Here is a 16,699-nt window from a genome sequence, read left to right as displayed (position 1 = left end):
TCAAGACACTTCTCCAAGAATGTTGGGTTTGTAACTTTTGGAATGATTGGTCATTTTCATGCAATAAGACCAAATCTCACACACTTAATGCATATAGTACTTGTATAGGATGTTTGGTTTCTTTTACAGGTGCTAGAAGTAGTAAAGGTGCCAAAATGTGGTGTTCAAATTTGAGTCAAACGGCTATACAACGGATACTAAATTTGGTCTGGAGCACGCACGGTCGAACCGCGGTCGACCGTGATGGCAACCGTGTGTCAACGACTACTTTTTGAATCCCACTATAAAAGGCAAACTTTAATGAGCATTTGAAGCTGACCCTCTTGCACATTTCAAAGGCTTATTTCCAGAGATCACAAGGGCTCCAATTACTACTCAAATGTGATCAAGCAATACAAGATTCTCTGATCTTATAGATATAGAATTTGGTTGTTATAAACTTACTAATCAAAATCATTAAACTTGTGAGTTTACTTAGTGTAATGTATGTCCTATTATTGTCTTAGGATCATCACTACAAAGTGTATAAGTCTCGTAACTTCAATTAGTAGAAGCATAGACTAGCTTAGTGATCTACTTCCTTAAAGGGACTTAAGAAGTTGATTAATGTTATTTGGAGATTAATACTTGTCCAAGGTGAAGGCAAGTTGATCTAAGTTGGAGTTAATCTTTCAAAGGGATAGAGAGATTAGGTTTGTTGTCTACCAAAGATGTTGAAGACTTGTAAATCGGATCTCCACCGGGTTTGGAGAAAAGTGCTTAGTGAAGCAACAAATCCCAATTAGTGTAATCGGGGAGTGGATTAAGGTGGATTAGTTATCATCCACCCGAACCACTATAAATCCTTGTGTCTATATTCTTTACATTACTTCATTTATCATTTTGAACATATACACTACACACATCAAGTTTAAGTTGAATTGGTTGATCAAAGTTAATCGAATTTGGTGATCAATCGAAAAAATGTTAAAAACGTATTAAGTAACTATTCACCCCCCTTCTAGTTACTTACACACACAAACACATAAAACGTCAAGTAATCGCCGTTAAATTAACTAACAGAAAGTTAACGGAAGTAGTGTTGTTAAATCCTGCCTAAAATTTAATTTAGGCTCTAAGAGTCAGTCAAGTCGCCAATAAATCGACGCTTGCTGTCGAATCAATAACTAGAGCCGTATGGTGTAAGGTACTTAGATTTAAATGTGTTATGTGGTTGCAATTTTGACATAGTGGAATTTTTTGTGGGATTTGTGATCATATTATGGACTTAATATTATGTTGCATGGATTTTTTTCAGGTTCTTGCCTCTACAAGATGAGGTGGATGAAGAAATAATGCCTATATCAACAAATGATAAATTGCATTTTGGTCAAGATGGGTTTATTGTATATGTTATCATAGTAGTAAATATGTAACTTCTATACATTAAAATTTAACAATAATGAACGTTTTTTTATAGAAGTTCTTTATTTAGATTTTTTAGAAGATTTATTTTAAATAACCTGTGATTTCACGATTTCGTTTAAACAAACCTGTAATTTCACGGGCCATTTCACTAGTTTCTTATAATCTTTTTATTAGTTCAAACGAGGAAAACAAACCCGCGCTTTGTTGCGAGATGGTTTCGGCCAGTTAACGGTCGATGATTTTGATCGGTTAACAATCGGTTAATTATACGGTTGAAAATAATGACATGAAAAAGGAAATGAATAAAGCTGTAAATAAAAGAAAACAAAAGTTATGAAGAAATGGGTAAAAGAATTATAAAAAAAAAAATTAATCAAAATACCCCCGAAGTTGGTGGTATTTATAAGTGTGTCATCGTAAATAGTAACCGTGCTCACCCTTTTTAGTATATTTGTATAATATAATGTATAAAGGAAATGAATAAAGCTGTAAATAAAAGAAAACAAAAGTTATGAAGAAATGGGTAAAAGAATTATAAAAAAAGTTTAATCAATATACCCCCGAAGTTGGTGGTATTTACAAGTGTGTTATCGTAAATAGTAACCATGCTCACCCTTTCTAGTATATTTGTATAATATAATGTATAATATAATATAATATAATATAATGTATAATAAACACATTATTGTCCTACATAAAATAAAGAATGTTTATCTACATAACAGGTGAGAAACAAAATTAAGACAATGTGAGCATTATAAGTTTTGGTTATATTTATATGCATGAAATGATAGTTAAGTGCACTATATTATAATAATTTGGTGTTGGTACTAATATAGTGTTTATGAACTTATCACAAAAAACTTAAAATTTAGTACTAAATTTTAAATTATCAGTGATTGTTATTATTGATTGATGTTATCGAGTTCGACTCATAAAACTAATCGAGTAATCAATTTTGTTCTATTTCTTCTCAAGCTCGATATATAAAAATTTCGAAGTCGAGATAAATGAGCTCATGCTTAAATAGTTCGTTAGGTGCTTGATTCGCTAACACCTCTATGATCAAGGCAAATGCCTACTGGCCTCATGCATGTTACGAGTAACTTGTTTAGGTTCAATAATATAAACGTTACTGATTGATTGTTGTAAGAAATTACTAAAATCTTTCATATCAATAGGTGAACTAAAAGGTAAGTTTGACTTTTCAGAACGTTATTTAACAAAAAAAATTCGGTTCATTGGTTTTTGTGACTGGCAGTTTTAAAATGATTATACAACGCACAATAACCAAATACATCGATATATCATTTATGCATTCACAAAAACCTCCAAAACATATATGAACAAATATTCTATTACAGAACTCATTATCATACGAAATCGTAAACAAACAAATGGTAAGATGGTACCTTTTAACGAGTGTAATCTCTATCATTAGTTTCAATATGACCATTTTTTGTTATAAGACTGCTCAAAGCGATAGCTTCGTTGGGCCACCGTTAGGCCGTCCCACCAATGGTGCCGTTGCTGGCAAGCGCCGCTGTGGTGTCGTCGGTCAGTATGATGTTTTAAACAATATCAAACGACGACCAATTTGAATAAAAGAAAAAGAAAAAAACACAAAAATTATAAAATAGTCGTTGGGCAACGGATACTTTTTTTTAATTACAAAATAATATCTATATAACCACTACCTTTTTTCACACATTCCAAACTACTACAAACTATCACTCAATATTACAAACAATATATTATTTTTTAAAAATACGTTCGAGAATGGATCACGGCGATCAATATTATGATGAGGCTTTTTGCAATTGCAAATGCGTATAATCCACTTCAAGCACTCGATTATATCGATTTTTTAGAACAAGATGAAGCCGAACAAGAAATGGTTTCTATATCGAGATCTCCTAGAAGACATTTTTCACGAGATCGTGAAGGAAAAGCGTTAACATTGTTCAAAGATTATTTTTCCGACACACCCACATTTTCAGAGGATAAGTTTAGAAGACGTTTGAGCAAGTCTTTATTTATCTGTATATGTCGAGGTATACACGATTTTAATCAAGCACCTATTCCCGAATATATTGATTTTTTTTTGTCAAAAACGGGATGCAACCGATTTAGGTTTTAATGTTTTTCAAAAATGTACATCCGCTATAAGACAATTCACGTACGATGTTGCCCCCGATGCATTTGACGAAAATTTACATATGGGTGAATCAACATCTTAAAATGTTTGGAAAACGTTTACAAAAGTGGGTTACATTTATACGGGGCCGAGTACGTGAGAAAGCCAAATGCACATGATTCGCAACGTATAATTGCTAGACATGAAGAAATTCATGGTCTTCCGGGTATGTTAGGGAGTCTCGATTGTATGCAATGGGCTTGGAGAAATCGTCCAGTTGGTTGGAAAGGGCAATATACACGGGGTGATCATGGTTACCCAACAATAATGTTAGAGGCAGTAGCCTCGTATGATACATGAATTTGACATTCGTATTTTGGTCCCGCAGGTTCAAACAATGACATTAATGTGCTTAATCAATCGGATTTGTTTGATGATTTATTAAACGACCAGTTACCTCTATGTAATTATACGGTGAATGGCGCTTCGTTTACTAAAGGGTATTATTTGACCGATGTAATTTATCGATAATGGACAACTTTGGTTAAATCATTTAAAAGTACCTTGAACCAAAAGCAAAGAAATTTAAAAGCTTCCAAGAGTCTACAAAAAAAAAATGGCCGTTAAAATAAAATAAAAAAACGGTTGAAAAACTAGCCGTTTGAAGTTTAAAATTTAAATAATAAATAATAATAATAATATTCATTTAAATAAAAAAATAAATATTAAAAAGTGAGGACAATGTCGTTGTATGACAAGTGTCATGGATATTAGGGAGTGTGTTGGGTTAAGTCTTAGGAAGAAGTTGCAGAGGTGATGCTGATGTGGCAGAGGTGTCTATCTTTGAGAGGTGTCATGGTTGTGAGCAGTCTAAAACAAAAAATGTGTTATGCCCTTTCTATTTATATGGTTGAAATTTAAATTGAAAAATCTATAAAATCTCGAGATATCTTATCCTAAGAAGAATGTGTTGCAAATCACAAGTCCCAATGCGCAAAAGCTGACTTACGGTTTGTTGACTTTGTATGCACATCATAACACAAATCTATACTACTGCTTATATATAATTCTATGGGGTCATACACTTTAACATTTAGACCCAATTATTATATATTGATAATATATAATTATAACTTATAGTTCGAAAAACATAGTATAATTAAATAAGACTTGATTAAATATAAAATGTTGAATAGGCCGTTAAACTATAAAAAATGTTTTAATAAATTGTAAATGGGCAGATGATTAAAATTGGGCCTTGTTTTTGTTTGTTGGTGTGAACCGACAAATCCATAAGTAACAAAAAGGGTTTCATCTTTTTTTATTATATATGGCCAAGCCTATAAAATTTTGGTTAACGAGACAACAAAAACAATTATTCCATATAATTTTGGTCAAGGTTTTCGTAAGAAAGAAAAGAGGAGACCAGCCGTCCTTTTCTTTATGTGTCTTTTTTTATTCGAGTTGCAAATAAAAGAAAAGCATTCTTTATCGTCTATCGTCTATGAAAAAGAAAAGAAAACAGAGGGTATACATATATATTTTTTGGGTTTCGGCCGTAAAGGAAAAAAAAGAAAAGCTAAGAGAGCTTTTTGTTTTGTTTTTCAAGTCTTAAACAATATAGATATATTGTTTTGGGTCATACGGACCAGCATTCGATTGGTATTGCTTGAGGTGTTGTGTAGATCAACCATAGAGATATTGATACACTTTGACTATATGTTTCAACCTAGACGTGAATAATCATTTCTACCGATCTTACATCGCTCGCTAAAGGTACATCTAAACCCACTTTGTGAATTAATTATACTTTGACAATTATTATTGGTGTAATTAGATCTTGTTGGGAACGGGTAATCGTGTAAATGTTTAATTTAAAGTTTATAATAAAATAAAATATGTTCATTTTAATCATTCCGTTGCGTTTATAAATTTTAAAAGTCCACACGATTTTTCATCATTGGTATCAGAGCCGCTTTTACATTGTTTTAATTGTCGCGTGATCATTATTTAGATCTAGCTTTGTGGTGTATTGGTGAAAGTTAAAACCTTTTTGGTTTTTAAAGTAACTCAGTTAATTTAGACTTAACCTCATGACGCACGAATATGATTGAAAAAATATCACTATTTTAAATTGTAGATTTAATGGTTATGGCTTGAATAATTATTATAATTATATTGATTGTTATATTCCATGGTTATACACATGCATTGTAACCATGGACAAGCCATATGTAGGTTTTAATAATGCTGTTATTAAAATTGTGATTGCATACATAATGCCCTAATCTATGTGTTTGATTTTGTGTTATTGTTGTGATTGTTGGTCATGGCAGTTTTAAGCCATGTTGGTTATTTGATTTATTGAGAGGCCATAGAAGCCAAGTTGTGTTGTATTTATTTTCAATTTCATAGTTTTGTGATTTGGTTTATTTCAAATTGTAAAAGTATTAGATTAGTTGTATTTTTCAATTTTAAATAAATGTAAAAAGATGAAGATTGAAGATTGAAGTTAAAGATACGACACGAGGTTTTGGCTTAGAAGATGGCGTTTAGATCAAGTTAACGGCATAGGCGTTCAGCACAAGTTTTCACTTGGTACTTAAATCTAATGGAAGCTAATGTATTGTACTTAGTTTGACCTCTTGATCCCATGTCGGCTCATGAGATCAAGCATAGGACTTTGGGCTAGGCTATGTATGTGTGTGATGCATGATTGTGTGTCTTTTTCGCATTTATATATATAATTGCTGATTGTAGTATATGCTAAATGTTTTTGATGAAAAAGTTTAATAAAACACGTAACGAGTTTGAAAATTAAAATTGCAGATTTAAAAGTTAAACTCTAACTAGTTTAAAATTGATGATTTTAAAACTCAAATAAACTATATTGTCGATATCTTTTAAAATTGTTTTAAAACGATACACGTTTGTATATTTGTTATTTTTATATGCTATAAACTAAATAACAACAAAGCGCACAAACATAATCGACATGTATAATTGGATAAAATGATTTTTAACTAATAGTGTAACGAATCTTGTGTGCATGCATTATCCGTTTACACAAAGTTTTTCAAAATTCCCATCAAATTTAGGACATGCCATCCAATGAGTTTGCAAACACTCCTCGTTATTTTTTTGATCTAGTGAGACTAGGCTGAATTATAGTCACGAGGTGGATTTTTCGATCTAGTGAGACTAGCGTGAATTTCTACTGTTTCCAAATTAGACGACTTAATCGTATTCACGGTGAGACCTGAGTTCGATGTGACGACCCGGGAATTTCCGACCAAATTTAAACTTAATCTTAATATGATTTCGACACGATAAGCAAAGTCTGTAATGTTGAATCTCAAAAATTTTGAACGGTTTGATATATTCATTTAACTTCGACCATTTTCGACGATTCACGAACAACTATTTATAAATAGATATGTATATATATATATATATATATATATATATATATATATATATATATATATATATATATATATATATATATATATATGAATATTATTTGTAAATATATAATAATGTTAAATTTATTTGGTTAGAATATATAATTAGTTTAATCATTTATGTAATAAAAATTGTTAATTAAAATGTATCTATATATAGTATATTGAAAGTGAATGATTTCGAATCTATTTAGTAAACAACGGTTACACTCATTTATCATTCGTTCAATATTAAACAAGTTAAATTCGAACGTATGTAATTTTAAAATAAACGGTGATTCGAAAATGAGTTTTATAAATTTCAGGCTTATCAATAATATATTTAGAAGTTGTTTGTCAAATTTTAAAACTTTTTATATTTTTCGTGGGGTTGGGAGTGAATAATTAATGTAATTTTTATCTAATAGTTAATGATCGAATTTTATATCATAATGACCAAAATAAATAAATATTCTTAATATAAAAATTTGGGATTTTTCCATGAACTTTTGTCCGCCACTTAGTAACAACGGAGTACGATATAATACTCCGTAAATCTATCGGCAGTATAGTAATTGAAATTTTGCACGTTCTTTTAACAAGTAATGTAAATTATTATTAATGTATTAATTATTGATCATAATCGTGACTCTAGTAGACAAGTTGATTGAAAAGTTTTACTATGATTGTCTAGCTAAATTATATTTATATATTATTATTAATATATCTATTATAATTATAAATATTCATATACTGAAGAGATATAGAAAACATACATACAAAACCGTAATTATATTACTCTTTCTCCCTACTTCTAACTTATTTTCTGACGACACCATAGTGACCACCAAGCCACCCTCTTCCATACTTGAACCGCCATCAACCACTGTCGAGAGCTTCCACCACCATTTCCAAACATCGATTACCACCCATCCTCAATAAGAACGATCGTAAACCATTTATTGGGCTGCGTTTTCTTTGATTCCGTTTAAACTAAGAATCACACAACAACCCATGATCATCATCGTGTATCTTTCCACAACAACCGCCACCATTCATCTTTAAACCACCATCGAGAATCACAACCTTCCACCATATATTTTTTTTACGTGACCACACCCACAAGAACACTTAAACCACCACTCATTTCATCATCCACCACGACACCACCATGACCACCGACTTCCCCATAGCAACACCACCACCCAACACCTACAACCATCATCACCTTGCCTTCCTTCTTCATCATCGAGCCATCATTACAATAATAATAAACCGCCACCATCACGTCATCAAGACTGTTGCTATTGTTGGCCATTTAGGTACCTGTTAATGACCGAAGTAAACCACTGCTACAGCTCGATTCCATGATTTTTTTAGAACGAGGATACAATATTAATGGCCAGGAAGTACGCAATTCGCGTGAACTATTACACGTTCCTCTTAAATTCGTCAACAGATTTCACGTTCCTCTTACTATAGTACGCGTATCACGTATTATAACCATAAGATTACGCGATCCGTGTGATGTATAAACGGTTCGCGTAGGTTGAAGATGAAACGATAATGATTACTGTGTTGCTGCTATTCGTACAATTCTGTTTCCATCTCTGTTAGGAACAACGATGATTATAATTATATTAAATGATGATGGCAAGATGAATAATGAAAGTGATGGAATAATAAAGAATGATAAAGTTAAAGTGATTCTGATTGTTGCTCAATCCTAATCAGTTAAAACAGGAAATAAGATATAAATGAATTCCTTTAAAAACAACCGGGCCATGTACACTAGATTGGGCTGAGGATTAACTTTTCAAGTTGGGCCGCAATGTTTAAACAGATGGGCCGAAGTAATGTGGGCTGTGATGATGAATAATAAAAACCGATTGTGATTAGATAATAAATCATGAAGATTCGATGATGATTTGTTAAACGAATGATTTATGAATATGATTATAATTTGAATATGATATGATGATACATGATATTGATGATGTTCAGTGAAGATCATAATCATGATGATTAGGATGTTATGATTAAGTAATGATGAAGATTTAAGTTAATAATGAAATATGATGAAGATGATAAATCGTTTCGTACGGGCTAAATAATTAACAACGCGAGTTAAAATCAGAAAAACTATAGTAGAGCAATGGTGGGTTAGCGGGACGTCGCGGGTTCAAACCCGGACTTGGGCATTTTTTTTAAAAGGGCTACTTCGTTGAGTTAGTTATTTACTTAATTATTTATGATTATCATTATCTTACCGTTATTATTATTATTATTATTATTATTATTATTATTATTATTATTATTATTATTATTATTATTATTACCATTACCATTATAATTATTATTATTATTATTATCATTATTATTAGTTAAAAGTGTCATCTTATTAAGATTAACATTATTAGTAAAATTATTATTATTATTATTATTATTATTATTATTATTATTATTATTATTATTATTATTATTATCATTATCAATATTTTATATATTATTATCTTCATTCTTACTAACACTACTATTATTTATTATTATTATTAGTATCCTTATTTTTATAAAAATATTACAACTTTCTATTATAAATATTATTTTACCAAATAAAATAATAGTTATATAAAAACATATCTTAATATAATCCTATATATATATATATATATATATATATATATATATATATATATATATATATATATATATATATATATATATATATATATATATATATATAAGATATTAATCTTAATACATTATATAATATAAATAAACTTAGTCGATTAAATGTGATATGTGTTAATATATATGAATAATATAGGTTCGTGAATCCGAGACCAACCCTACACTTGTAAACTAACGTTATATGTATTTTTACTACAAAATACAGTATGATGAGTTTCATTTGCTCCCTTTTTAAATGCTTTTGCAATATATATTTTTGGGACTGAGAATACATGCGCTGCTTTTATAAATGTTTTACGAAATAGACACAAGTAATCGAAACTACATTATATGGTTGAATGATCGAATCCAAATATGCCCTTTTTACTTGGTAACCTAAGAATTAGTAAACCATTCTACTAATTCACGCGAATCCTAAAGATAGATCTATTGGGCCTAACGAACCCCATCCAAAGTACCGGATGCTTTAGTACTTCGATGTTGTTTTATATCATGTCCGAAGGATTTCCCGGAATGATAGGGGATATTCTTATATGCATCTTGTTAATGTCAGTTACCAGGTGTTCACCATATGAATGATTTTTGTCTCTATACACGGGACGTATATTTATGAGAACTTGAAATGAAATTCTGGTGGTCTATTAAAATGATGGAAATGATTATTTATGTTTAACTAATAAACTCACCAACCTTTTGGTTGACACTTTAAAGCATGTTTATTCCCAGGTATTAAAGAAATCTTCCGCTGTGCATTTGCTCATTTTAGAGATATTACTTAGAGTCATTCATGACATATTTCAAAATACATTGCATTCGAGTCGTTGAGTTCATCAAGATTATAATTAAGTCAATTATAGTTGGATATATTATGAAATGGTATGCATTCCTGTCAAAATTCGATGTGAAGAAAGTTTGTCTTTTAAAAACGAATGCAATGTTTGTAAAATGTATCATATAGAGGTCAAGTACCTCACGATGTAATCAAATGTAATGTATTCGTCTAGATGGATTAGGACGGGTCATTTCAGTTGGTATCAGAGTGGTGGTCTTAGCGAACCAGGTATTGCATTAGTGTGTCTAACTGATAGTTGTTTAGATGCATTAGTGGGTCTGGACTTTGACCGTGTCTGCATGTCAAAAGTTTTGCTTATCATTTAGTGTCGAAAATTATTTACTTATCATCCTTAAAGTCTAGACATGTCTGACTGCCTCTATTGCATAGACAGTGTATAGATAAATTCATATCTTAGCGTATCTGTTATTGTTACCTTTTCCTGACAGCTTCCGTAGATTCCTCCGTAACTTATGGGATTTTAGTATTATATATGCATATGTAAATTATGTATTGTAGACTAATAATCTATATCCTATAACCTATTTCTTATTGAAAATCCTTCATCTGATCGTACGAGATGAATCCCTCAACCAGTTCGAGTCCCTCAGATTTCGATAACTATTCCGATATTTATTCCGACAGCTATTCCGACATGGATGTTCACCTAAGCTTCGAAAGAAGCGTCACCAGAATGAATCAACCAATCAGCCATCCTCAATTCATCTGATGGGCTCGTGATCTACTTAATCATTGGAGACAAGAAGAAGACGATCCTTTTCATCCACCACATTGCCCTCTTGGCGAAGAACCTGAAGCACTTACCGGCGAACTTGTCCGAAATACCATTTTCTCTCTCATTTCCAGGGTATCTCGACACGATTATATCCTATCCACAATTCTAAACCTAATTCATCTGCTCGTTTCAACCGCCAATCATCCCGGAGTGATAAAAGAAGTCAACGAGCTTCGCGCCCGAATTGAAGTCTTGGAAAATATGGTGCAAAACGTACCAGCTTCAACAACATCACCGGCACCAATAGTACCACCAACAATCAAAGTTTCAACATCATACGCCTCAACATCTCATTCTATACCTCGAGTGTAATCATCGTTCTACGTATTGTTCTACATCAATTATCTTCGTTCTTCATGGCGATTATGTAATCTCTAATGTTTTAGAGATTATGTACTCTAGTTCTAGCTGTAAATCTGATGAGTTTAATATCACATTGACTCATTAAATCCATGATTACATCTGAAGAAAATATATATGTATATATGTTTTCATAAAGATGGTAATTAAAAATTCTTTCGTACAAACTGATAATAGTGAAAATATTTTAATGGGTAGGTAATACCCGAGGAATATTTAGATTTTACATTAATAAGTTACAATGTACATTCTTCGAATCTGATTCAACATTCACTTACTATCCTATTTACGTATCCGTTCACCGCAGAATAACCATAATCATTCAATTTCATATTTGGATTTTGACTTATCAGAATCCAACAAGTGGCATAATGAAGAAAACATTGGACAAAATAAAAATTGTTAGATACAAACAAATTAAATATGAGAAATTTTGTTAAGAATCCACGCTAACAAAATCCTAGCTAACTGGTAATTCCTTATTACATTTTAATTATCGCAATTTATTTTATCGCAATTTAATTCTCGCAATTTTATTTATTGTCATTTAATTTCTGTTATTTACTTTACGCACTTTATTTATCGTCATTTAATTCCTGCTATTTATTTTACGCACTTTAAATATCGGTACACATATACAAGGTTTTGACATGTCATATCGACACATCTATATATATTATTTGGAATAACCATAGACACTCTATATGCAGTAATGATCGAGTTCTCTATACAGGGTTGAGGTTGATTCTACAATAATATATATACTTTGAGTTGTGATCGAGTCTGAGATATGTACACGGGTCACGATACGTATTAATTAATTCGAATATTATATATGAATTATTGAATTGCTAACTGTGGACTAGTAACTGTGGACTACCAACATTGGACAATTAAAATGAATTAAAATATTGATTATAACATATGAAACTAAACAATTCTTCGAGTTTGCCACTTGATTTCATCTTAAACCTCAATTGTATCTTGACAATTACAATCTGCGTACAAACCTTTCATGATTCTTGAAAACACTTCAATCCAGAGAATGAATCAACCGTACTTCAACTACGGAAGAAAAGATTAATACATATAGTTATGCACCTGAAAATACTCGGAACCTAAGTAAACGTTAAACACGTATCTGTGTTACCTCTTTGGCATTGTTATTACCGAAAATAACTTTGCAATTCCTTTCCAAAATTAGTCAATTTTGTCACAGCTCCAGCAAGTCAACTTCGACTTTTCGTTCGAAACAACCTTATTATAACCTTGATATATATGCGTGCTCTTTTATTGTTACAGGAGAACCTTTTATATTCCACCATACTACCATCAGCGTTTAATCATCTAAAAACACAATTCTCCTAAAAACACCTCGGATTGATAACAGACGATTTAGATATGGTTGCATTAATTGTAGAGGAAATAGCAAAATTGTAGATGGTCTAAATGGCCAAGAGTTTGATGATAAAGAATGGAGTGTTAGGGAACGCTCGATAAAAAAATTTGGTACTTAAAAATGGATTGAGCTAACCATGAAGGAGACCAAGGACAAATACAAGGACCAAACCTTATATTCAAAGAATCCAGATAATTCTGTATCCAATGAAATCTTTAGAGAATATCTTGCTCCGAAGCCATGATTAAAATCTTGAGGAAAATTTTTCTTCATCAACCTTCGAACTTAGAAATTCCAAAATATCATCATAAATATCTTCGATATTTCTGAGGATATTTTCATAAATATTCTTGTCCAAAATTATCTACCTCTTCGTGTTTTTCTGTATTCCATTATATTGGAAACTTCTGTAAAATCTAAGTATAAATTATGAATGAATTGTGGAGAAGTGTTGGGAATTGAAGCATGGGTTAATATAATATAATGACGCCCGGCCAACGTGATTATATTACAGTAAGTCATGCTGAGTTTTAACGAAAGGTGATGATGATTCACAGTAGATCATACCATCATCATGTGTCATGTTATACAACTCTTTAATTCTGTTTAATCTCTGAACGTATCAAGAAATTATATTCTTGATAGTTCCGTTCTCAGTGATTCTGGTAATTTACCAAATCAAATCGTGCTATTACGATCCATCCCGCTTAGAACATTATGATCAATCGAAACTTCATACCTACAAATTCTGAACCATTATTCGTTTGACTTGAAGTCAGGAGGAAGAAACAAAAACATGGAACTCCGACATATAAGAAAAATATAAAGCCGATTACAAACACATAAATTACAAACCATGTATATCAATACGTATAGCCATATAAAGACACGGGAGAATTAGAAACACTATAACCCCAAGGTAATAGTAGAAGTGAATAGATTCCTCCGGTGGTAGATGGAAAAGAAGAATGACAGATACGATAGTCAGAATAAGTACAAGAATCTGAACTGGATTAAGCATTTTCAAACTCTTTGGAAATGTGAATTAAGAAAGAAATTATTGAAGTGGTGAAAATTGATGGGACGGAAAAGGTAAATTTATAGTGAAAATATCAGACAAAGCAATCGAGGCAGATGATCGCATTTAATTAAAGAGATCCTAATTTCCTTATTCACCGAAGAATCAAATCTTATAGATTTTGAAGATTTTCTTTTAAATCCCTTGAATTCCGGAAATCTGCCTTGACTACGTCAGAGATTCAGACAAATCTCTATTATCTCATTCCAGTCTTATGTGATAGTTTCACTCATACCCTTCGAGTAATCGAATTATATTATCCATATTACTCAACAGTAATAAAACTCTATTTATCAACTCGTATTCATCATGAAAACATTTTTATTGTTAGCCATGACGACCTCACTCAAATTTTGGGACGAAATTTCTTTAACGGGTAGGTACTGTGACGACCCGGGAATTTCTGACCAAATTTAAACTTAATCTTAATATGATTTCGACACGATAAGCAAAGTCTGTAATGTTGAATCTCAAAAATTTTGTACGGTTTGATATATTCATTTAACTTCGACCATTTCTGATGATTCACGAACAACTATTTATAAATAGATATGTATATATATATATATATATATATATATATATATATATATATATATATATATATATATATATATATATATAAATATTATTTCTAAATATATAATAATGTTAAATTTATTTGGTTAGAATATATAATTAGTTTAATCATTTATGTAATAAAAATTGTTAATTAAAATATATATATATATATATATATATATATATATATATATATATATATATATATATATATATATATATATATATATATATATATATATATATATATATATATATAGTATATTGAAAGTGAATGATTTTGAATCTATTTAGTAAACAACGGTTACACTCATTTATCATTCGTTCAATATTAAACAAGTTAAATTCGAACGTATGTAATTTTAAAATAAACGGTGATTCGAAAATGAGTTTTATAAATTTCAGGCTTATCAATAATATGTTTAGAAGTTGTTTGTCAAATTTTAAAACTTTTTATATTTTACGTGGGGTTGGGAGTGAATAATTAATGTAATTTTTATCTAATAGTTAATGATCGAATTTTATATCATAATGACCAAAATAAATAAATATTCTTAATATAAAAATTTGGGATTTTCCATGAACTTTTGTCCGCCACTTAGTAACAACGGAGTACAATATAATACTCCGTAAATCTGTCGGCAGTATAGTAATTGAAATTTTGCACGTTCTTTTAACAAGTAATGTAATTTATTATTAATGTATTAATTATTGATCATAATCGTGACTCTAGTAGACAAGTTGATTGAAAAGTTTTACTATGATTGTCTAGCTAAATTATATTTATATATTATTATTAATATATCTATTATAATTGATAACGCCAAAATTATACATGTTTATTGCCGTTATTTCGATCCAAAGTTGTTCCATTTGTATGTAATTTTTGTACGTATGTATTGTAATTCATGTATATTTGTAAAAGTCCATTGTGAATGAATAAATGAAGACCAACAGCAAAAACAGAGTTAAAACGAAGATTGAATGCGCAAAACAGCCCGAAATCACTGAAACAGATCCAAATGCGGCGCATCTCTCTTAGATGCGGCGCATCTATGCACCAAATAACTCCCGACAGTTTCAGATGCGGAGCATACAGACTCCTGGACCAAAACAGCCTCAGATGTGGCGCATCTGAGATGGATGCGGTGCATCCAAGCCAGATGCTGTGCATCTGTCTCAGATGCGGCGCATCTGACCCCCTGCCGACAGTCTTGAGTGCAGAATCGAGCTGTAATCTACTGAACGTAAAGAGATGCGGTGCATCCCAAAGAGATGCGGCGCATCTGGTCACTTTCTGGCCAAAATACCTAACTTTTGAGGCTATTTAATGGAGCCTTTGGTTACTTACTTGAAACACCTTCACTACTACGTTCTCCCTCAGTTCTAAGACGATTTTCAAGGTTCAAGGAAGGCTGCAAGTCAATCTCCACTCTTTCGACATCAAGATTAAGCTAGGATCATTTATTGCAATTGGTACTATTGTTCTATACTTTTTAACATGAATTCAACTTGTATTTACTGTTTCATTAGTCCTACTATGATTATGTTAGGCTAAAAGCCTTGTGTGTTTACTTTAATGTAAGATTTATGGCTTGGGATTGTTCTATACTTTGATGTTATGCTAGTTATACATATGTTTGATTGATTAAATTATCTAGTTCAACCGTAAGAACCATTGTTATGCTTGTTTAGATCATTACTTCAATTATATAGATTGAAAACCTATTAATGTGAGTTAACTAGGAAAACAATCTATACTTCAATACACCTAGCAATCTAGACAATTAGATACATACACTTAAGTGATTTTGTTATGTGTTTAATTCGGTAATTGAATAAGTTCTAAAGCAACATAGTTATGAAATTACCTCAAGTGATTGTTGTAATTTAGGTTTTACGTGAGTTTAACCGGGTTGGATCTAGTTAGTTAATCGATCTAAATCACCATGTTCTTTCAAAAGATCCATTGTTGTAATCATCCTTGTATTTTAG

Source organism: Rutidosis leptorrhynchoides, chromosome 10 (assembly GCF_046630445.1).
Source record: "Rutidosis leptorrhynchoides isolate AG116_Rl617_1_P2 chromosome 10, CSIRO_AGI_Rlap_v1, whole genome shotgun sequence".
NCBI classification, from domain to species: domain Eukaryota; kingdom Viridiplantae; phylum Streptophyta; class Magnoliopsida; order Asterales; family Asteraceae; genus Rutidosis; species Rutidosis leptorrhynchoides.
This window is presented reverse-complemented; position numbering follows the sequence as displayed.